Genomic DNA, 20,832 nt, shown 5'->3' with positions numbered 1-20,832 from the left:
GGCCCCTTTCGACAGCCGGCCGTTTTCCCTCCAAAAAACTTAGTATATACACCTTTTCTTTCTTTTTTTCGGCAGGCAGGCAGGTGTGTGTGTGTCCCCGTCCCTCCCGAGAGAGCGCTGCCCCTTGCCTCTGCCCGCAGGTGCCGACGGTCCGCTTTCGCTTGCAGCTCACTCGGCACGGCTGCTGCTGGTGGGAGGGGCCTAAGCTAAGGAGGCCGGCCGGCTGGCGCCCCCCGCGGCTGCGGTCGTTGTCGGGCCGTTGACAGGAGATCAAAGAGCAGGGCCCCCGCCCGGGACTGGCGGGCAGGCAGGCGAGCAAGCAGGCAGGCAAGAGAGGGGGAGAGCGGAGTCCGGGCGGCCGGCAGCCGCGTGCGGACCGGGCTCCAGAGGCGTCGGCCTGCGCCGCTGCGCGCCAGCCGGACGCCCGCGCGCCCGCCCAAGGCCGGCGTCGGGCATCGCTTCTCGGCCTTTTGGCTAAGATCAAGTGTAGTATCTGTTCTTATCAGTTTAATATCTGATACGTCCCCCATCGGGGGACCACATATTAAACGGATTTTTGGAACAGGGAGCTGGATCAGGAGCTTGCTCCGTCCTCTCCACGCATCGGCCCGGTATTGCAGCGCCTCCGGGAACGGTGCACTACCTTCTCTCAGCGGTGAAAAGACAGACGTAGCTAGCAAGCAAGCGAGGTGGACCGGAGCTCCTTCCTCTCCGGTCTCGTCTCTCGTCCATCTGTGTGTCTCTGTGTCTCTCTCTCTCCCCCTCCCCGTTCCCGTGCTCCCTCCGTGCACTTTCCCGCGCCTCGACTCTCTCGGCAAGCAGGCCGGCCCCCTTTTCGGCTCCCGTGCGTTTTCCCTCCAAAAAACTTAGTTTTTTCCTCCTTTTTCCAGGGAGGCAGGCGTGGCTTGTGTGTGTGTGTGTGTGTGTGTGTGTGTGTGTGTGTGTGTGTGTGTGTGTGTGTGTCCCCGTCCTTGCAGGCGGGCCCCTTTCGACAGCCGGCCGTTTTCCCTCCAAAAAACTTAGTATATACACCTTTTCTTTCTTTTTTTCGGCAGGCAGGCAGGTGTGTGTGTGTCCCCGTCCCTCCCGAGAGAGCGCTGCCCCTTGCCTCTGCCCGCAGGTGCCGACGGTCCGCTTTCGCTTGCAGCTCACTCGGCACGGCTGCTGCTGGTGGGAGGGGCCTAAGCTAAGGAGGCCGGCCGGCTGGCGCCCCCCGCGGCTGCGGTCGTTGTCGGGCCGTTGACAGGAGATCAAAGAGCAGGGCCCCCGCCCGGGACTGGCGGGCAGGCAGGCGAGCAAGCAGGCAGGCAAGAGAGGGGGAGAGCGGAGTCCGGGCGGCCGGCAGCCGCGTGCGGACCGGGCTCCAGAGGCGTCGGCCTGCGCCGCTGCGCGCCAGCCGGACGCCCGCGCGCCCGCCCAAGGCCGGCGTCGGGCATCGCTTCTCGGCCTTTTGGCTGCGATCCTTAGTACGTGGCAGGCCCGCGGCTGAGGTAACACCAAAAGACCGGGGAGAGAAGACCGGAGAGGACACCGCCTGGAGGAGACTACGCTGCTGGATTTGCCGGATTTGGACTTTGGATTGGCCTGGACTGCGCTTCGGATTTTCGTTTCCTGGATTGGACGCTTGGACACCAGAAGACTTCGGTTTTGGTGAGAAGGCTGCTTCGGCAGCCGCAAAGGCTGCGGAACGATGGCTGCGGATCCCGGGGCGGCGAGGACGGCTGAGGAGGGTCCCAAGATCCGGAAGACCATCCGCTTCATCTGGAAGCCGGATGGAGAGATGCCGGGGAGGGACGTCTTCGAAGAGGAGATCCTTTTTGGGATCCTGGGTTTGGACGTGGCGGATATCAAGTGCTTGCAGGGGAATCGGGCGCAGCGCTATATGGATCTCTCGTTCGTGGAGGAGAAAGGACATCGCGGCGCTTCCGAGAAGATCATGAAGGCTAAGGAAAGTGGCAGGCTGGAGAATTACGTGTGTCTGGGGCTCCAGAGCAACAATGAAAGGTCAGTGATTCTGCACATGTTTGACCCCTTTGTTCCCGATAGTGACGTCACGACCTTCCTCCGTCGTTACGTCGACGTGTTGGACCCCCCTCGTATCATCATGGACCCCTACAAGGTCTGGACCGGGAAGAGGCAGTATCACGTTGAGCTGAGGCCAGACGACAGAAGTAAGGATGGTTTCGCCCACCCGCCTGCCACTTTCGCCATTGGTCCAGGTAGGGGGTACTTGTTCTACGGGAATCAGCCGCCGTTCTGTCGGAAGTGTCGGGAGTCCGGGCACCGGGAGGCCGAGTGTAACGCGGCGGAGTGTGGGAAGTGCCACCGGCGGGGTCATCAGGCCCGGAACTGCCCCGTTAAAGAGTGTTCCTTGTGTGGCAACACTGGCCATTTGTATCGCAACTGCCTCCTTAGGAACGCCGAGTATGCCAGAGCTGTCCATGACGGATCCGGCCTGGCGGTGGGAGAAACGGAGTCGGACGGCAGTGAGGCTGGGGACACCGAGGACGAACATCAGGATGGTGGTGGAGCGGTCCCTGGGGGAGCCGGGAAGGATGCCGGATGGACGGTGGTGGTGCGGCCGAGACGGAAAGGGAAGGGGAAGGGGAGGCAGCATGAGGAGGACGGCGACGATCCGCAGGAGGGACCATCTCGGGTCGAGGACGGGGTGGTCGGGAGCTGGGCGGATGTGGTGAAGGCCCCCCCCCCCGCCCGAGCAGACGCAGGACCAACCGCAGCACGGGGGGCAGGTGAGGAGGAGGAGGAGATGCACCACATGCCTGTGTTGAGGAAGAAGCCTAGGAAGCGGTCGCAGGCTGGCAAGGGACAGATGGAGACGGGCGACAAGAAGAAGAAGACATCCAGGGAGTACTACGGGGAGGCGGAGCTCGTCCCGGAGACGGTAGCAGCTCTGGTGACGGCGCCAGAGCAGGAGGTGATGGCAGACCGGGAGGTGATGGCAGACCAGGAGGAGATGGAGGAGGGGGCAGCGCCAGCGTCAACGCAGGACGGTCAGGAGCTGGGGGACACCGCAGGCTCCCTCCCCCCTGGGCAGGGAGACAGAGTCATGGCACGGGGCCCCTTCTCTGTGGCGCAGTGCCTTTCAGGTGAGGGGAGCCCTGTGGTGACGTGCCAGGTCGACACCCCGGACCGCGAGTACTCGCGCCGGCCTGACCCTGACCCGGGCTCCAGCCCCAACCCCTCTCCCGACCCCCCTCCCCCCGATCCCGACCCCGACCCCCACCCTGACCGGGGCCCCGACCCCGGCCTCGGTCCCAGCCCCGGATTTGTTCTCGATCCCGGGCCCGACCCCGTCTCTGACATGGAGGTGGGCGTGAGCCCAGTCCCTTCGGTCACCTACATCGAGGGGACAGACACCGACAGTTCGGTCAGTGCAGCAGGGGCAGAGCATCCACTCAGCTCTAGCTCCAGCGACGGTATGGAGAGTGACAGCCCCCCGGAGCAGCCATGACCTTCACAGTGGCCACGGCTAATGTGAGGGGTCTGCGGAACCGGGAGAAACGAGCTGGAGTTTTCCGATATTTGTCCCAAAGGCTTTTGGATATTTGCTTTTTGCAGGAGACCCATCTGAAAGACCACGACGATGTGCTCGCTTACCAGAAGGAGTGGACAAAGGGGCCCTCGTGGTGGAGCGTTGGGGGGGTGAACTCCTCTGGCGTGGGCATCCTGTGTGGTTCCCCAGGGTTTGCGGCACAGGTGGTCAGCTCTGTGGTCCCCGGGCGCCTGCTGGTGGTCGACGGGACCCGGCACGGGGTGCGGACCCGGCTGATCGGTGTGTATGTCCCGGCGGACCGGCGGCAGCAGGGCTCCTTCCTGAAAGATCTGGAGCCCCTGCTGTACACAAACAGAGAGCTGATCATCGGCGGGGATTTTAACATCGACCTGGGGGACTCACAAGGTGAGGGTGCCCATGGGTTACGGTCTCTGATTGCAGATTTTGGCCTGCGGGACGGATTTCAGAATGTCGCACATCACACCTGGGACAACGGAAGGGGGACCTTCAGGCGGCTGGATTATGTCTTCACTTCGGCGAACTGGACGACCCTAAGCAGGCAAGCGACCCCTACTTGGTTTTCCGACCATCACATGCTGACGGCTTCCTTTGGTGTTGAGGACCCTCGTTTCCAGGCCGGATACTGGAAGCTGAACAGGCAAGTCCTGCAGGAGGCGAGATACCAGAGGAAGATCGCTACAGTGCTGAGGGCATGTGCGGAGAGGAGGGACGCCTTCAGTTCGGCGGTGCACTGGTGGGAGTCCTGTAAGCGCACCATCGCGGTGGTGACGAAGAAGTACTGCAGGATCCGCCGCAGCTTGGAGGACCGCCAGTGCACCAAGCTCCAGGAGGAGCTCGAGGCACTGTATGCGCAGCTGAACCAAGGGGGCGCTTACGAGGGGGAGAAGATCGCCCACATCAAGAGCCTGCTTAGGGGTAAGTGGCTGCAGTGGGCTAAGGACTTTCTTTTCAGGCTCCGTGGAGTCTGGAGGGAGAATGACGAAAGCTGCTCGTCCCAGTTCTTCGGCGCCGTGAGGAGGCAACAAGAGCGAGGCTTCTTTGACGGCGTTCGGAGGACGGACGGGTCTGTAGCCACTTCCATACCCGGGATGTTGGAGTGTGCCACAGAATATTACAGCACCCTGTTTGCTGAGAAGGAGACCGACGCCGGTATCAGGAGCAGGCTCCTGGACGGAGTGGAGCCGGCGGTAGACGACCCCGCTGCTCTGGGCGGGGCAGTGTCAGGGGCAGAGATCCGATCTGCCCTGATGGGGATGAAGAAGGGCACTGTCCCTGGCATAGACGGTCTACCGACCGAGTTTTACCTCACCTTTTTTGACCAGCTGGAGCCGCTCTTGGTGCAGGTATTCAACGAGGTGCTGGATCGTGATGGGCTCGGTGCCACCATGAAGATCGGTGTCATCTCCCTCGTCCATAAGGGAGGTGACAAGGCAGACCTGGGGAATTGGCGGCCAATCCAGCTCCTGTGCACTGACTATAAGATCTTGGCCAGGGTGCTGGGCGGCCGCCTGAGAACAGTGATGCCGGCCTTGGTGCAGGCTGACCAGACGTGTGGTGTGGCAGGCCGCAAGATCAGCTGGACCCTGCAGCTGATCCGCGACGTCATCGCGTGGGTGGAAGATAGAGGCCTGCCGCTCCTGCTGGTGAGCCTCGACCAGACCAAGGCCTTTGACCGGGTCCATCACGAGATTCTGTGGGCACTCCTGAAGAGGAAGGGTCTGCCGGACGGGTTTGTCAGGTGGGTCCGGACCTTGTACAACGGGGTGGCATCCCGGGTATGCGTCAACGGAGCGTTGGGCGGGCATATTCCAGTGCGGTGTGGTGTGCGACAGGGCTGTCCTCTCTCGCCCCTGCTGTATGTGCTTTTCCTAGAGATCCTCCTGGACCAGCTCAGGAGGGATCCGGGAGTGGATGGGATCCTGGTGCCAGGTGGAGGAGGGCAGATGGCGAAGATCGCGGCATATGCAGACGACGTCACGCTCTTCCTGGGCTCTGAAGGCGGCCTGGGGAGGGCGCTCAGCATTGTCGAGGATTTCTCAAGAGGTACCGGCGCCCGACTGAACAGGGCCAAGAGCTTAGTGAAGGTCTTCGGGACCTGGCCGAGCGAGCCGCGGGACTTTGGCGGTCTGTCACGGACGACTGGGCCGCTGAAGATCCTGGGGGTGAGCTTTCACTCCACAGATCCTGGAGGTGTCAACTGGGAGGCCGGGTTCCGGAAAGTCAACCGGAAGCTAGGCCTGTGGCAGCAACGATCGCTAACCTGGATCGGGAAGGCGCTGGTACTGAAGGCGGAAGTCCTGCCTCTGCTTCTCCACCTGGCGGTAGTGTACCCCCTGCCGGTCCGGAAGCGGAGAGATCTGGTGAGGAGCATCTTCAACTTCGTCTGGGGTCACACCTACGAACGGGTGAAGAGGTGTGATATGTACAGACCCCTGGCCGATGGGGGTCGGGGGATCTTGGACTTCCCGGCGAAGTTGGACTGCGCCTTCATAGCGAGCCTGTGCACGGTCCTGCACGACAACCCGGCCCACCTGTGCAGCCGGTTTGTCAGTCTCTGGCTGGCGGCGAGCATGCGGCACCTGACGGTCTGGACCAACACGACCCCCAAAGCAGAGCGGCTCCCGCTGCACTACCGCCACGCAGTGCGGTGGCTGCGGGCACACCCGGGGATCAAGGAAGGGACGAACTGTTTGAATCACAGGACCATGTACAGGATGGTGAAGGCGGAAGAACGGCCGGCGATCCCGGGTGTGTCCCGGATCATCTGGCAGCGGGTCCAGCCGGAGGGGCTGGATAACAAGTTGAAGGACCTGAACTGGCTCTGCGTGTGGGGTCGGCTGACGGTCAGGGCCGTCATGCATGCGCACGGGCTCTCCAGACAGAGCCTGTGCCCGCGACACGGCTGCGCGGGCGAAGAGACGGTGGGTCACGTCTTCTGGGAGTGTGCCTTCGCCCAGAGGGTGTGGAGATCGTGCGGGACCCTCTTTGCACAGGTAAGCCCCGATTCCCCCATCACGCAAGCGTCCGTCCTGAGAGGGATCGCCGGCATCCGGGGCCGGAACCGGAAATTCCTGCTGTGGCTACTGGTCAGCCTGGTCAAGGCCTTCATCTGGGATGCCCGGACAGACCTGGTGAAGCACGGCGTGGAGAAGCCTGCTTTTGGGATCCTGCGGAGGGTGAAGGAGGAGGTGGCCAGGAGGGTCCAGTGGGACATTCATAGATGGGGGTTTGCCGCAGCAAAAGAGCGCTGGAAGGATTTGTGCACGGGACATTAGGGGGGTGTTGGTGTGGGACTGTTTTATGATTTGTTAACGAACTTTTTTCTAATAAAAATATAAAAAAAAAAATCTGTTCTTATCAGTTTAATATCTGATACGTCCCCCATCGGGGGACCACATATTAAACGGATTTTTGGAACAGGGAGCTGGATCAGGAGCTTGCTCCGTCCTCTCCACGCATCGGCCCGGTATTGCAGCGCCTCCGGGAACGGTGCACTACCTTCTCTCAGCGGTGAAAAGACAGACGTAGCTAGCAAGCAAGCGAGGTGGACCGGAGCTCCTTCCTCTCCGGTCTCGTCTCTCGTCCATCTGTGTGTCTCTGTGTCTCTCTCTCTCCCCCTCCCCGTTCCCGTGCTCCCTCCGTGCACTTTCCCGCGCCTCGACTCTCTCGGCAAGCAGGCCGGCCCCCTTTTCGGCTCCCGTGCGTTTTCCCTCCAAAAAACTTAGTTTTTTCCTCCTTTTTCCAGGGAGGCAGGCGTGGCTTGTGTGTGTGTGTGTGTGTGTGTGTGTGTGTGTGTGTGTGTGTGTGTGTGTGTGTCCCCGTCCTTGCAGGCGGGCCCCTTTCGACAGCCGGCCGTTTTCCCTCCAAAAAACTTAGTATATACACCTTTTCTTTCTTTTTTTCGGCAGGCAGGCAGGTGTGTGTGTGTCCCCGTCCCTCCCGAGAGAGCGCTGCCCCTTGCCTCTGCCCGCAGGTGCCGACGGTCCGCTTTCGCTTGCAGCTCACTCGGCACGGCTGCTGCTGGTGGGAGGGGCCTAAGCTAAGGAGGCCGGCCGGCTGGCGCCCCCCGCGGCTGCGGTCGTTGTCGGGCCGTTGACAGGAGATCAAAGAGCAGGGCCCCCGCCCGGGACTGGCGGGCAGGCAGGCGAGCAAGCAGGCAGGCAAGAGAGGGGGAGAGCGGAGTCCGGGCGGCCGGCAGCCGCGTGCGGACCGGGCTCCAGAGGCGTCGGCCTGCGCCGCTGCGCGCCAGCCGGACGCCCGCGCGCCCGCCCAAGGCCGGCGTCGGGCATCGCTTCTCGGCCTTTTGGCTAAGATCAAGTGTAGTATCTGTTCTTATCAGTTTAATATCTGATACGTCCCCCATCGGGGGACCACATATTAAACGGATTTTTGGAACAGGGAGCTGGATCAGGAGCTTGCTCCGTCCTCTCCACGCATCGGCCCGGTATTGCAGCGCCTCCGGGAACGGTGCACTACCTTCTCTCAGCGGTGAAAAGACAGACGTAGCTAGCAAGCAAGCGAGGTGGACCGGAGCTCCTTCCTCTCCGGTCTCGTCTCTCGTCCATCTGTGTGTCTCTGTGTCTCTCTCTCTCCCCCTCCCCGTTCCCGTGCTCCCTCCGTGCACTTTCCCGCGCCTCGACTCTCTCGGCAAGCAGGCCGGCCCCCTTTTCGGCTCCCGTGCGTTTTCCCTCCAAAAAACTTAGTTTTTTCCTCCTTTTTCCAGGGAGGCAGGCGTGGCTTGTGTGTGTGTGTGTGTGTGTGTGTGTGTGTGTGTGTGTGTGTGTGTGTGTGTGTGTGTCCCCGTCCTTGCAGGCGGGCCCCTTTCGACAGCCGGCCGTTTTCCCTCCAAAAAACTTAGTATATACACCTTTTCTTTCTTTTTTTCGGCAGGCAGGCAGGTGTGTGTGTGTCCCCGTCCCTCCCGAGAGAGCGCTGCCCCTTGCCTCTGCCCGCAGGTGCCGACGGTCCGCTTTCGCTTGCAGCTCACTCGGCACGGCTGCTGCTGGTGGGAGGGGCCTAAGCTAAGGAGGCCGGCCGGCTGGCGCCCCCCGCGGCTGCGGTCGTTGTCGGGCCGTTGACAGGAGATCAAAGAGCAGGGCCCCCGCCCGGGACTGGCGGGCAGGCAGGCGAGCAAGCAGGCAGGCAAGAGAGGGGGAGAGCGGAGTCCGGGCGGCCGGCAGCCGCGTGCGGACCGGGCTCCAGAGGCGTCGGCCTGCGCCGCTGCGCGCCAGCCGGACGCCCGCGCGCCCGCCCAAGGCCGGCGTCGGGCATCGCTTCTCGGCCTTTTGGCTAAGATCAAGTGTAGTATCTGTTCTTATCAGTTTAATATCTGATACGTCCCCCATCGGGGGACCACATATTAAACGGATTTTTGGAACAGGGAGCTGGATCAGGAGCTTGCTCCGTCCTCTCCACGCATCGGCCCGGTATTGCAGCGCCTCCGGGAACGGTGCACTACCTTCTCTCAGCGGTGAAAAGACAGACGTAGCTAGCAAGCAAGCGAGGTGGACCGGAGCTCCTTCCTCTCCGGTCTCGTCTCTCGTCCATCTGTGTGTCTCTGTGTCTCTCTCTCTCCCCCTCCCCGTTCCCGTGCTCCCTCCGTGCACTTTCCCGCGCCTCGACTCTCTCGGCAAGCAGGCCGGCCCCCTTTTCGGCTCCCGTGCGTTTTCCCTCCAAAAAACTTAGTTTTTTCCTCCTTTTTCCAGGGAGGCAGGCGTGGCTTGTGTGTGTGTGTGTGTGTGTGTGTGTGTGTGTGTGTGTGTGTGTGTGTGTGTGTGTGTCCCCGTCCTTGCAGGCGGGCCCCTTTCGACAGCCGGCCGTTTTCCCTCCAAAAAACTTAGTATATACACCTTTTCTTTCTTTTTTTCGGCAGGCAGGCAGGTGTGTGTGTGTCCCCGTCCCTCCCGAGAGAGCGCTGCCCCTTGCCTCTGCCCGCAGGTGCCGACGGTCCGCTTTCGCTTGCAGCTCACTCGGCACGGCTGCTGCTGGTGGGAGGGGCCTAAGCTAAGGAGGCCGGCCGGCTGGCGCCCCCCGCGGCTGCGGTCGTTGTCGGGCCGTTGACAGGAGATCAAAGAGCAGGGCCCCCGCCCGGGACTGGCGGGCAGGCAGGCGAGCAAGCAGGCAGGCAAGAGAGGGGGAGAGCGGAGTCCGGGCGGCCGGCAGCCGCGTGCGGACCGGGCTCCAGAGGCGTCGGCCTGCGCCGCTGCGCGCCAGCCGGACGCCCGCGCGCCCGCCCAAGGCCGGCGTCGGGCATCGCTTCTCGGCCTTTTGGCTAAGATCAAGTGTAGTATCTGTTCTTATCAGTTTAATATCTGATACGTCCCCCATCGGGGGACCACATATTAAACGGATTTTTGGAACAGGGAGCTGGATCAGGAGCTTGCTCCGTCCTCTCCACGCATCGGCCCGGTATTGCAGCGCCTCCGGGAACGGTGCACTACCTTCTCTCAGCGGTGAAAAGACAGACGTAGCTAGCAAGCAAGCGAGGTGGACCGGAGCTCCTTCCTCTCCGGTCTCGTCTCTCGTCCATCTGTGTGTCTCTGTGTCTCTCTCTCTCCCCCTCCCCGTTCCCGTGCTCCCTCCGTGCACTTTCCCGCGCCTCGACTCTCTCGGCAAGCAGGCCGGCCCCCTTTTCGGCTCCCGTGCGTTTTCCCTCCAAAAAACTTAGTTTTTTCCTCCTTTTTCCAGGGAGGCAGGCGTGGCTTGTGTGTGTGTGTGTGTGTGTGTGTGTGTGTGTGTGTGTGTGTGTGTGTGTGTCCCCGTCCTTGCAGGCGGGCCCCTTTCGACAGCCGGCCGTTTTCCCTCCAAAAAACTTAGTATATACACCTTTTCTTTCTTTTTTTCGGCAGGCAGGCAGGTGTGTGTGTGTCCCCGTCCCTCCCGAGAGAGCGCTGCCCCTTGCCTCTGCCCGCAGGTGCCGACGGTCCGCTTTCGCTTGCAGCTCACTCGGCACGGCTGCTGCTGGTGGGAGGGGCCTAAGCTAAGGAGGCCGGCCGGCTGGCGCCCCCCGCGGCTGCGGTCGTTGTCGGGCCGTTGACAGGAGATCAAAGAGCAGGGCCCCCGCCCGGGACTGGCGGGCAGGCAGGCGAGCAAGCAGGCAGGCAAGAGAGGGGGAGAGCGGAGTCCGGGCGGCCGGCAGCCGCGTGCGGACCGGGCTCCAGAGGCGTCGGCCTGCGCCGCTGCGCGCCAGCCGGACGCCCGCGCGCCCGCCCAAGGCCGGCGTCGGGCATCGCTTCTCGGCCTTTTGGCTAAGATCAAGTGTAGTATCTGTTCTTATCAGTTTAATATCTGATACGTCCCCCATCGGGGGACCACATATTAAACGGATTTTTGGAACAGGGAGCTGGATCAGGAGCTTGCTCCGTCCTCTCCACGCATCGGCCCGGTATTGCAGCGCCTCCGGGAACGGTGCACTACCTTCTCTCAGCGGTGAAAAGACAGACGTAGCTAGCAAGCAAGCGAGGTGGACCGGAGCTCCTTCCTCTCCGGTCTCGTCTCTCGTCCATCTGTGTGTCTCTGTGTCTCTCTCTCTCCCCCTCCCCGTTCCCGTGCTCCCTCCGTGCACTTTCCCGCGCCTCGACTCTCTCGGCAAGCAGGCCGGCCCCCTTTTCGGCTCCCGTGCGTTTTCCCTCCAAAAAACTTAGTTTTTTCCTCCTTTTTCCAGGGAGGCAGGCGTGGCTTGTGTGTGTGTGTGTGTGTGTGTGTGTGTGTGTGTGTGTGTGTGTGTGTGTGTGTGTCCCCGTCCTTGCAGGCGGGCCCCTTTCGACAGCCGGCCGTTTTCCCTCCAAAAAACTTAGTATATACACCTTTTCTTTCTTTTTTTCGGCAGGCAGGCAGGTGTGTGTGTGTCCCCGTCCCTCCCGAGAGAGCGCTGCCCCTTGCCTCTGCCCGCAGGTGCCGACGGTCCGCTTTCGCTTGCAGCTCACTCGGCACGGCTGCTGCTGGTGGGAGGGGCCTAAGCTAAGGAGGCCGGCCGGCTGGCGCCCCCCGCGGCTGCGGTCGTTGTCGGGCCGTTGACAGGAGATCAAAGAGCAGGGCCCCCGCCCGGGACTGGCGGGCAGGCAGGCGAGCAAGCAGGCAGGCAAGAGAGGGGGAGAGCGGAGTCCGGGCGGCCGGCAGCCGCGTGCGGACCGGGCTCCAGAGGCGTCGGCCTGCGCCGCTGCGCGCCAGCCGGACGCCCGCGCGCCCGCCCAAGGCCGGCGTCGGGCATCGCTTCTCGGCCTTTTGGCTGCGATCCTTAGTACGTGGCAGGCCCGCGGCTGAGGTAACACCAAAAGACCGGGGAGAGAAGACCGGAGAGGACACCGCCTGGAGGAGACTACGCTGCTGGATTTGCCGGATTTGGACTTTGGATTGGCCTGGACTGCGCTTCGGATTTTCGTTTCCTGGATTGGACGCTTGGACACCAGAAGACTTCGGTTTTGGTGAGAAGGCTGCTTCGGCAGCCGCAAAGGCTGCGGAACGATGGCTGCGGATCCCGGGGCGGCGAGGACGGCTGAGGAGGGTCCCAAGATCCGGAAGACCATCCGCTTCATCTGGAAGCCGGATGGAGAGATGCCGGGGAGGGACGTCTTCGAAGAGGAGATCCTTTTTGGGATCCTGGGTTTGGACGTGGCGGATATCAAGTGCTTGCAGGGGAATCGGGCGCAGCGCTATATGGATCTCTCGTTCGTGGAGGAGAAAGGACATCGCAGTGCTTCCGAGAAGATCATGAAGGCTAAGGAAAGTGGCAGGCTGGAGAATTACGTGTGTCTGGGGCTCCAGAGCAACAATGAAAGGTCAGTGATTCTGCACATGTTTGACCCCTTTGTTCCCGATAGTGACGTCACGACCTTCCTCCGTCGTTACGTCGACGTGTTGGACCCCCCTCGTATCATCATGGACCCTTACAAGGTCTGGACCGGGAAGAGGCAGTATCACGTTGAGCTGAGGCCAGACGACAGAAGTAAGGATGGTTTCGCCCACCCGCCTGCCACTTTCGCCATTGGTCCAGGTAGGGGGTACTTGTTCTACGGGAATCAGCCGCCGTTCTGTCGGAAGTGTCGGGAGTCCGGGCACCGGGAGGCCGAGTGTAACGCGGCGGAGTGTGGGAAGTGCCACCGGCGGGGTCATCAGGCCCGGAACTGCCCCGTTAAAGAGTGTTCCTTGTGTGGCAACACTGGCCATTTGTATCGCAACTGCCTCCTTAGGAACGCCGAGTATGCCAGAGCTGTCCATGACGGATCCGGCCTGGCGGTGGGAGAAACGGAGTCGGACGGCAGTGAGGCTGGGGACACCGAGGACGAACATCTGGATGGTGGTGGAGCGGTCCCTGGGGGAGCCGGGAAGGATGCCGGATGGACGGTGGTGGTGCGGCCGAGACGGAAAGGGAAGGGGAAGGGGAGGCAGCATGAGGAGGACGGCGACGATCCGCAGGAGGGACCATCTCGGGTCGAAGACGGGGTGGTCGGGAGCTGGGCGGATGTGGTGAAGGCCCCCCCCCCCGCCCGAGCAGACGCAGGACCAACCGCAGCGCGGGGGGCAGGTGAGGAGGAGGAGGAGATGCACCACATGCCCGTGTTGAGGAAGAAGCCTAGGAAGCGGTCGCAGGCTGGCAAGGGACAGATGGAGACGGGCGACAAGAAGAAGAAGACATCCAGGGAGTACTACGGGGAGGCGGAGCTCGTCCCGGAGACGGTAGCAGCTCTGGTGACGGCGCCAGAGCAGGAGGTGATGGCAGACCGGGAGGCGATGGCAGACCAGGAGGAGATGGAGGAGGGGGCAGCGCCAGCGTCAACGCAGGACGGCCAGGAGCTGGGGGACACCGCAGGCTCCCTCCCCCCTGGGCAGGGAGACAGAGTCGTGGCACGGGGCCCCTTCTCTGTAGCGCAGTGCCTTTCAGGTGAGGGGAGCCCTGTGGTGACGTGCCAGGTCGACACCCCGGACCGCGAGTACTCGCGCCGGCCTGACCCTGACCCGGGCTCCAGCCCCAACCCCTCTCCCGACCCCCCTCCCCCCGACCCCGACCCCGACCCCCACCCTGACCGGGGCCCCGACCCCGGCCTCGGTCCCAGCCCCGGATTTGTTCTCGATCCCGGGCCCGACCCCGTCTCTGACATGGAGGTGGGCGTGAGCCCAGTCCCTTCGGTCACCTACATCGAGGGGACAGACACCGACAGTTCGGTCAGTGCAGCAGGGGCAGAGCATCCACTCAGCTCTAGCTCCAGCGACGGTATGGAGAGTGACAGCCCCCCGGAGCAGCCATGACCTTCACAGTGGCCACGGCCAATGTGAGGGGTCTGCGGAACCGGGAGAAACGAGCTGGAGTTTTCCGATATTTGTCCCAAAGGCTTTTGGATATTTGCTTTTTGCAGGAGGCCCATCTGAAAGACCACGACGATGTGCTCGCTTACCAGAAGGAGTGGACAAAGGGGCCCTCGTGGTGGAGCGTTGGGGGGGTGAACTCCTCTGGCGTGGGCATCCTGTGTGGTTCCCCAGGGTTTGCGGCACAGGTGGTCAGCTCTGTGGTCCCCGGGCGCCTGCTGGTGGTCGACGGGACCCGGCACGGGGTGCGGACCCGGCTGATCGGTGTGTATGTCCCGGCGGACCGGCGGCAGCAGGGCTCCTTCCTGAAAGATCTGGAACCCCTGCTGTACACAAACAGAGAGCTGATCATCGGCGGGGATTTTAACATCGACCTGGGGGACTCACAAGGTGAGGGTGCCCATGGGTTACGGTCTCTGATTGCAGATTTTGGCCTGCGGGACGGATTTCAGAATGTCGCACATCACACCTGGGACAACGGAAGGGGGACCTTCAGGCGGCTGGATTATGTCTTCACTTCGGCGAACTGGACGACCCTAAGCAGGCAAGCGACCCCTACTTGGTTTTCCGACCATCACATGCTGACGGCTTCCTTTGGTGTTGAGGACCCTCGTTTCCAGGCCGGATACTGGAAGCTGAACAGGCAAGTCCTGCAGGAGGCGAGATACCAGAGGAAGATCGCTACAGTGCTGCGGGCATGTGCGGAGAGGAGGGACGCCTTCAGTTCGGCGGTGCACTGGTGGGAGTCCTGCAAGCGCACCATCGCGGTGGTGACGAAGAAGTACTGCAGGATCCGCCGCAGTTTGGAGGACCGCCAGTGCACCAAGCTCCAGGAGGAGCTCGAGGCACTGTATGCGCAGCTGAACCAAGGGGGCGCTTACGAGGGGGAGAAGATCGCCCACATCAAGAGCCTGCTTAGGGGTAAGTGGCTGCAGTGGGCTAAGGACTTTCTTTTCAGGCTCCGTGGAGTCTGGAGGGAGAATGACGAAAGCTGCTCGTCCCAGTTCTTCGGCGCCGTGAGGAAGCAACAAGAGCGAGGCTTCTTTGACGGCGTTCGGAGGACGGACGGGTCTGTAGCCACTTCCATACCCGGGATGTTGGAGTGTGCCACAGAATATTACAGCACCCTGTTTGATGAGAAGGAGACCGACGCCGGTATCAGGAGCAGGCTCCTGGACGGAGTGGAGCCGGCGGTAGACGACCCCGCTGCTCTGGGCGGGGCAGTGTCAGGGGCAGAGATCCGATCTGCCCTGATGGGGATGAAGAAGGGCACTGTCCCTGGCATAGACGGTCTACCGACCGAGTTTTACCTCACCTTTTTTGACCAGCTGGAGCCGCTCTTGGTGCAGGTATTCAACGAGGTGCTGGATCGTGATGGGCTCGGTGCCACCATGAAGATCGGTGTCATCTCCCTCGTCCATAAGGGAGGTGACAAGGCAGACCTGGGGAATTGGCGGCCAATCCAGCTCCTGTGCACTGACTATAAGATCTTGGCCAGGGTGCTGGGCGGCCGCCTGAGAACAGTGATGCCGGCCTTGGTGCAGGCTGACCAGACGTGTGGTGTGGCAGGCCGCAAGATCAGCTGGACCCTGCAGCTGATCCGCGACGTCATCGCGTGGGTGGAAGATAGAGGCCTGCCGCTCCTGCTGGTGAGCCTCGACCAGACCAAGGCCTTTGACCGGGTCCATCACGAGATTCTGTGGGTACTCCTGAAGAGGAAGGGTCTGCCGGACGGGTTTGTCAGGTGGGTCCGGACCTTGTACAACGGGGTGGCATCCCGGGTATGCGTCAACGGAGCGTTGGGCGGGCATATTCCAGTGCGGTGTGGTGTGCGACAGGGCTGTCCTCTCTCGCCCCTGCTGTATGTGCTTTTCCTAGAGATCCTCCTGGACCAGCTCAGGAGGGATCCGGGAGTGGATGGGATCCTGGTGCCAGGTGGAGGAGGGCAGATGGCGAAGATCGCGGCATATGCAGACGACGTCACGCTCTTCCTGGGCTCTGAAGGCGGCCTGGGGAGGGCGCTCAGCATTGTCGAGGATTTCTCAAGAGGTACCGGCGCCCGACTGAACAGGGCCAAGAGCTTAGTGAAGGTCTTCGGGACCTGGCCGAGCGAGCCGCGGGACTTTGGCGGTCTGTCACGGACGACTGGGCCGCTGAAGATCCTGGGGGTGAGCTTTCACTCCACAGATCCTGGAGGTGTCAACTGGGAGGCCGGGTTCCGGAAAGTCAACCGGAAGCTAGGCCTGTGGCAGCAACGATCGCTAACCTGGATCGGGAAGGCGCTGGTACTGAAGGCGGAAGTCCTGCCTCTGCTTCTCCACCTGGCGGTAGTGTACCCCCTGCCGGTCCGGAAGCGGAGAGATCTGGTGAGGAGCATCTTCAACTTCGTCTGGGGTCACACCTACGAACGGGTGAAGAGGTGTGATATGTACAGACCCCTGGCCGATGGGGGTCGGGGGATCTTGGACTTCCCGGCGAAGTTGGACTGCGCCTTCATAGCGAGCCTGTGCACGGTCCTGCACGACAACCCGGCCCACCTGTGCAGCCGGTTTGTCAGTCTCTGGCTGGCGGCGAGCATGCGGCACCTGACGGTCTGGACCAACACGACCCCCAAAGCAGAGCGGCTCCCGCTGCACTACCGCCACGCAGTGCGGTGGCTGCGGGCACACCCGGGGATCAGGGAAGGGACGAACTGTTTGAATCACAGGACCATGTACAGGATGGTGAAGGCGGAAGAACGGCCGGCGATCCCGGGTGTGTCCCGGATCATCTGGCAGCGGGTCCAGCCGGAGGGGCTGGATAACAAGCTGAAGGACCTGAACTGGCTCTGCGTGTGGGGTCGGCTGACGGTCAGGGCCGTCATGCATGCGCACGGGCTCTCCAGACAGAGCCTGTGCCCGCGACACGGCTGCGCGGGCGAAGAGACGGTGGGTCACGTCTTCTGGGAGTGTGCCTTCGCCCAGAGGGTGTGGAGATCGTGCGGGACCCTCTTTGCACAGGTAAGCCCCGATTCCCCCATCACGCAAGCGTCCGTCCTGAGAGGGATCGCCGGCATCCGGGGCCGGAACCGGAAATTCCTGCTGTGGCTACTGGTCAGCCTGGTCAAGGCCTTCATCTGGGATGCCCGGACAGACCTGGTGAAGCACGGCGTGGAGAAGCCTGCTTTTGGGATCCTGCGGAGGGTGAAGGAGGAGGTGGCCAGGAGGGTCCAGTGGGACATTCATAGATGGGGGTTTGCCGCAGCAAAAGAGCGCTGGAAGGATTTGTGCACGGGACATTAGGGGGGTGTTGGTGTGGGACTGTTTTATGATTTGTTAACGAACTTTTTTCTAATAAAAATATAAAAAAAATCTGTTCTTATCAGTTTAATATCTGATACGTCCCCCATCGGGGGACCACATATTAAACGGATTTTTGGAACAGGGAGCTGGATCAGGAGCTTGCTCCGTCCTCTCCACGCATCGGCCCGGTATTGCAGCGCCTCCGGGAACGGTGCACTACCTTCTCTCAGCGGTGAAAAGACAGACGTAGCTAGCAAGCAAGCGAGGTGGACCGGAGCTCCTTCCTCTCCGGTCTCGTCTCTCGTCCATCTGTGTGTCTCTGTGTCTCTCTCTCTCCCCCTCCCCGTTCCCGTGCTCCCTCCGTGCACTTTCCCGCGCCTCGACTCTCTCGGCAAGCAGGCCGGCCCCCTTTTCGGCTCCCGTGCGTTTTCCCTCCAAAAAACTTAGTTTTTTCCTCCTTTTTCCAGGGAGGCAGGCGTGGCTTGTGTGTGTGTGTGTGTGTGTGTGTGTGTGTGTGTGTGTGTGTGTGTGTGTGTCCCCGTCCTTGCAGGCGGGCCCCTTTCGACAGCCGGCCGTTTTCCCTCCAAAAAACTTAGTATATACACCTTTTCTTTCTTTTTTTCGGCAGGCAGGCAGGTGTGTGTGTGTCCCCGTCCCTCCCGAGAGAGCGCTGCCCCTTGCCTCTGCCCGCAGGTGCCGACGGTCCGCTTTCGCTTGCAGCTCACTCGGCACGGCTGCTGCTGGTGGGAGGGGCCTAAGCTAAGGAGGCCGGCCGGCTGGCGCCCCCCGCGGCTGCGGTCGTTGTCGGGCCGTTGACAGGAGATCAAAGAGCAGGGCCCCCGCCCGGGACTGGCGGGCAGGCAGGCGAGCAAGCAGGCAGGCAAGAGAGGGGGAGAGCGGAGTCCGGGCGGCCGGCAGCCGCGTGCGGACCGGGCTCCAGAGGCGTCGGCCTGCGCCGCTGCGCGCCAGCCGGACGCCCGCGCGCCCGCCCAAGGCCGGCGTCGGGCATCGCTTCTCGGCCTTTTGGCTAAGATCAAGTGTAGTATCTGTTCTTATCAGTTTAATATCTGATACGTCCCCCATCGGGGGACCACATATTAAACGGATTTTTGGAACAGGGAGCTGGATCAGGAGCTTGCTCCGTCCTCTCCACGCATCGGCCCGGTATTGCAGCGCCTCCGGGAACGGTGCACTACCTTCTCTCAGCGGTGAAAAGACAGACGTAGCTAGCAAGCAAGCGAGGTGGACCGGAGCTCCTTCCTCTCCGGTCTCGTCTCTCGTCCATCTGTGTGTCTCTGTGTCTCTCTCTCTCCCCCTCCCCGTTCCCGTGCTCCCTCCGTGCACTTTCCCGCGCCTCGACTCTCTCGGCAAGCAGGCCGGCCCCCTTTTCGGCTCCCGTGCGTTTTCCCTCCAAAAAACTTAGTTTTTTCCTCCTTTTTCCAGGGAGGCAGGCGTGGCTTGTGTGTGTGTGTGTGTGTGTGTGTGTGTGTGTGTGTGTGTGTGTGTGTGTGTGTGTGTCCCCGTCCTTGCAGGCGGGCCCCTTTCGACAGCCGGCCGTTTTCCCTCCAAAAAACTTAGTATATACACCTTTTCTTTCTTTTTTTCGGCAGGCAGGCAGGTGTGTGTGTGTCCCCGTCCCTCCCGAGAGAGCGCTGCCCCTTGCCTCTGCCCGCAGGTGCCGACGGTCCGCTTTCGCTTGCAGCTCACTCGGCACGGCTGCTGCTGGTGGGAGGGGCCTAAGCTAAGGAGGCCGGCCGGCTGGCGCCCCCCGCGGCTGCGGTCGTTGTCGGGCCGTTGACAGGAGATCAAAGAGCAGGGCCCCCGCCCGGGACTGGCGGGCAGGCAGGCGAGCAAGCAGGCAGGCAAGAGAGGGGGAGAGCGGAGTCCGGGCGGCCGGCAGCCGCGTGCGGACCGGGCTCCAGAGGCGTCGGCCTGCGCCGCTGCGCGCCAGCCGGACGCCCGCGCGCCCGCCCAAGGCCGGCGTCGGGCATCGCTTCTCGGCCTTTTGGCTAAGATCAAGTGTAGTATCTGTTCTTATCAGTTTAATATCTGATACGTCCCCCATCGGGGGACCACATATTAAACGGATTTTTGGAACAGGGAGCTGGATCAGGAGCTTGCTCCGTCCTCTCCACGCATCGGCCCGGTATTGCAGCGCCTCCGGGAACGGTGCACTACCTTCTCTCAGCGGTGAAAAGACAGACGTAGCTAGCAAGCAAGCGAGGTGGACCGGAGCTCCTTCCTCTCCGGTCTCGTCTCTCGTCCATCTGTGTGTCTCTGTGTCTCTCTCTCTCCCCCTCCCCGTTCCCGTGCTCCCTCCGTGCACTTTCCCGCGCCTCGACTCTCTCGGCAAGCAGGCCGGCCCCCTTTTCGGCTCCCGTGCGTTTTCCCTCCAAAAAACTTAGTTTTTTCCTCCTTTTTCCAGGGAGGCAGGCGTGGCTTGTGTGTGTGTGTGTGTGTGTGTGTGTGTGTGTGTGTGTGTGTGTGTGTGTGTGTGTGTCCCCGTCCTTGCAGGCGGGCCCCTTTCGACAGCCGGCCGTTTTCCCTCCAAAAAACTTAGTATATACACCTTTTCTTTCTTTTTTTCGGCAGGCAGGCAGGTGTGTGTGTGTCCCCGTCCCTCCCGAGAGAGCGCTGCCCCTTGCCTCTGCCCGCAGGTGCCGACGGTCCGCTTTCGCTTGCAGCTCACTCGGCACGGCTGCTGCTGGTGGGAGGGGCCTAAGCTAAGGAGGCCGGCCGGCTGGCGCCCCCCGCGGCTGCGGTCGTTGTCGGGCCGTTGACAGGAGATCAAAGAGCAGGGCCCCCGCCCGGGACTGGCGGGCAGGCAGGCGAGCAAGCAGGCAGGCAAGAGAGGGGGAGAGCGGAGTCCGGGCGGCCGGCAGCCGCGTGCGGACCGGGCTCCAGAGGCGTCGGCCTGCGCCGCTGCGCGCCAGCCGGACGCCCGCGCGCCCGCCCAAGGCCGGCGTCGGGCATCGCTTCTCGGCCTTTTGGCTAAGATCAAGTGTAGTATCTGTTCTTATCAGTTTAATATCTGATACGTCCCCCATCGGGGGACCACATATTAAACGGATTTTTGGAACAGGGAGCTGGATCAGGAGCTTGCTCCGTCCTCTCCACGCATCGGCCCGGTATTGCAGCGCCTCCGGGAACGGTGCACTACCTTCTCTCAGCGGTGAAAAGACAGACGTAGCTAGCAAGCAAGCGAGGTGGACCGGAGCTCCTTCCTCTCCGGTCTCGTCTCTCGTCCATCTGTGTGTCTCTGTGTCTCTCTCTCTCCCCCTCCCCGTTCCCGTGCTCCCTCCGTGCACTTTCCCGCGCCTCGACTCTCTCGGCAAGCAGGCCGGCCCCCTTTTCGGCTCCCGTGCGTTTTCCCTCCAAAAAACTTAGTTTTTTCCTCCTTTTTCCAGGGAGGCAGGCGTGGCTTGTGTGTGTGTGTGTGTGTGTGTGTGTGTGTGTGTGTGTGTGTGTGTGTGTGTGTGTGTCCCCGTCCTTGCAGGCGGGCCCCTTTCGACAGCCGGCCGTTTTCCCTCCAAAAAACTTAGTATATACACCTTTTCTTTCTTTTTTTCGGCAGGCAGGCAGGTGTGTGTGTGTCCCCGTCCCTCCCGAGAGAGCGCTGCCCCTTGCCTCTGCCCGCAGGTGCCGACGGTCCGCTTTCGCTTGCAGCTCACTCGGCACGGCTGCTGCTGGTGGGAGGGGCCTAAGCTAAGGAGG

General features: G+C 62.2%; 10 non-coding genes across 10 annotated transcripts; all 10 read left to right on the top strand.

Moving 5' to 3' along the window:
• Positions 1-454: 454 nt before the first annotated feature.
• On the top strand, positions 455-645 carry LOC148806736 (U2 spliceosomal RNA). Its single transcript, XR_016089529.1, has one exon. It is a non-coding gene; the product is annotated as a U2 spliceosomal RNA (small nuclear RNA).
• A 6,204-nt stretch (positions 646-6,849) lies between these two features.
• On the top strand, positions 6,850-7,035 carry LOC148806735 (U2 spliceosomal RNA). Its single transcript, XR_016089575.1, has one exon. It is a non-coding gene; the product is annotated as a U2 spliceosomal RNA (small nuclear RNA).
• Positions 7,036-7,822: 787 nt separating this feature from the next.
• LOC148806734 (U2 spliceosomal RNA) lies at positions 7,823-8,013 on the top strand. The gene has a single exon (XR_016089528.1). It is a non-coding gene; the product is annotated as a U2 spliceosomal RNA (small nuclear RNA).
• A 791-nt stretch (positions 8,014-8,804) lies between these two features.
• Positions 8,805-8,995, top strand: LOC148806733 (U2 spliceosomal RNA). The gene has a single exon (XR_016089527.1). It is a non-coding gene; the product is annotated as a U2 spliceosomal RNA (small nuclear RNA).
• Positions 8,996-9,786: 791 nt separating this feature from the next.
• Positions 9,787-9,977, top strand: LOC148806732 (U2 spliceosomal RNA). Its single transcript, XR_016089525.1, has one exon. It is a non-coding gene; the product is annotated as a U2 spliceosomal RNA (small nuclear RNA).
• Positions 9,978-10,762: 785 nt separating this feature from the next.
• Positions 10,763-10,953, top strand: LOC148806731 (U2 spliceosomal RNA). The gene has a single exon (XR_016089524.1). It is a non-coding gene; the product is annotated as a U2 spliceosomal RNA (small nuclear RNA).
• A 6,204-nt stretch (positions 10,954-17,157) lies between these two features.
• On the top strand, positions 17,158-17,340 carry LOC148806730 (U2 spliceosomal RNA). The gene has a single exon (XR_016089576.1). It is a non-coding gene; the product is annotated as a U2 spliceosomal RNA (small nuclear RNA).
• Positions 17,341-18,125: 785 nt separating this feature from the next.
• LOC148806729 (U2 spliceosomal RNA) lies at positions 18,126-18,316 on the top strand. The gene has a single exon (XR_016089523.1). It is a non-coding gene; the product is annotated as a U2 spliceosomal RNA (small nuclear RNA).
• Positions 18,317-19,107: 791 nt separating this feature from the next.
• Positions 19,108-19,298, top strand: LOC148806728 (U2 spliceosomal RNA). Its single transcript, XR_016089522.1, has one exon. It is a non-coding gene; the product is annotated as a U2 spliceosomal RNA (small nuclear RNA).
• A 791-nt stretch (positions 19,299-20,089) lies between these two features.
• On the top strand, positions 20,090-20,280 carry LOC148806727 (U2 spliceosomal RNA). Its single transcript, XR_016089521.1, has one exon. It is a non-coding gene; the product is annotated as a U2 spliceosomal RNA (small nuclear RNA).
• The last annotated feature ends 552 nt before the right edge of the window (positions 20,281-20,832 follow it).

Source organism: Atractosteus spatula, unplaced genomic scaffold (genome assembly GCF_055471065.1).
Source record: "Atractosteus spatula isolate fAtrSpa1 unplaced genomic scaffold, fAtrSpa1.hap1 Scaffold_5, whole genome shotgun sequence".
NCBI classification, from domain to species: Eukaryota; Metazoa; Chordata; class Actinopteri; order Semionotiformes; family Lepisosteidae; genus Atractosteus; species Atractosteus spatula.
This window is presented reverse-complemented; position numbering and strand designations above follow the sequence as displayed.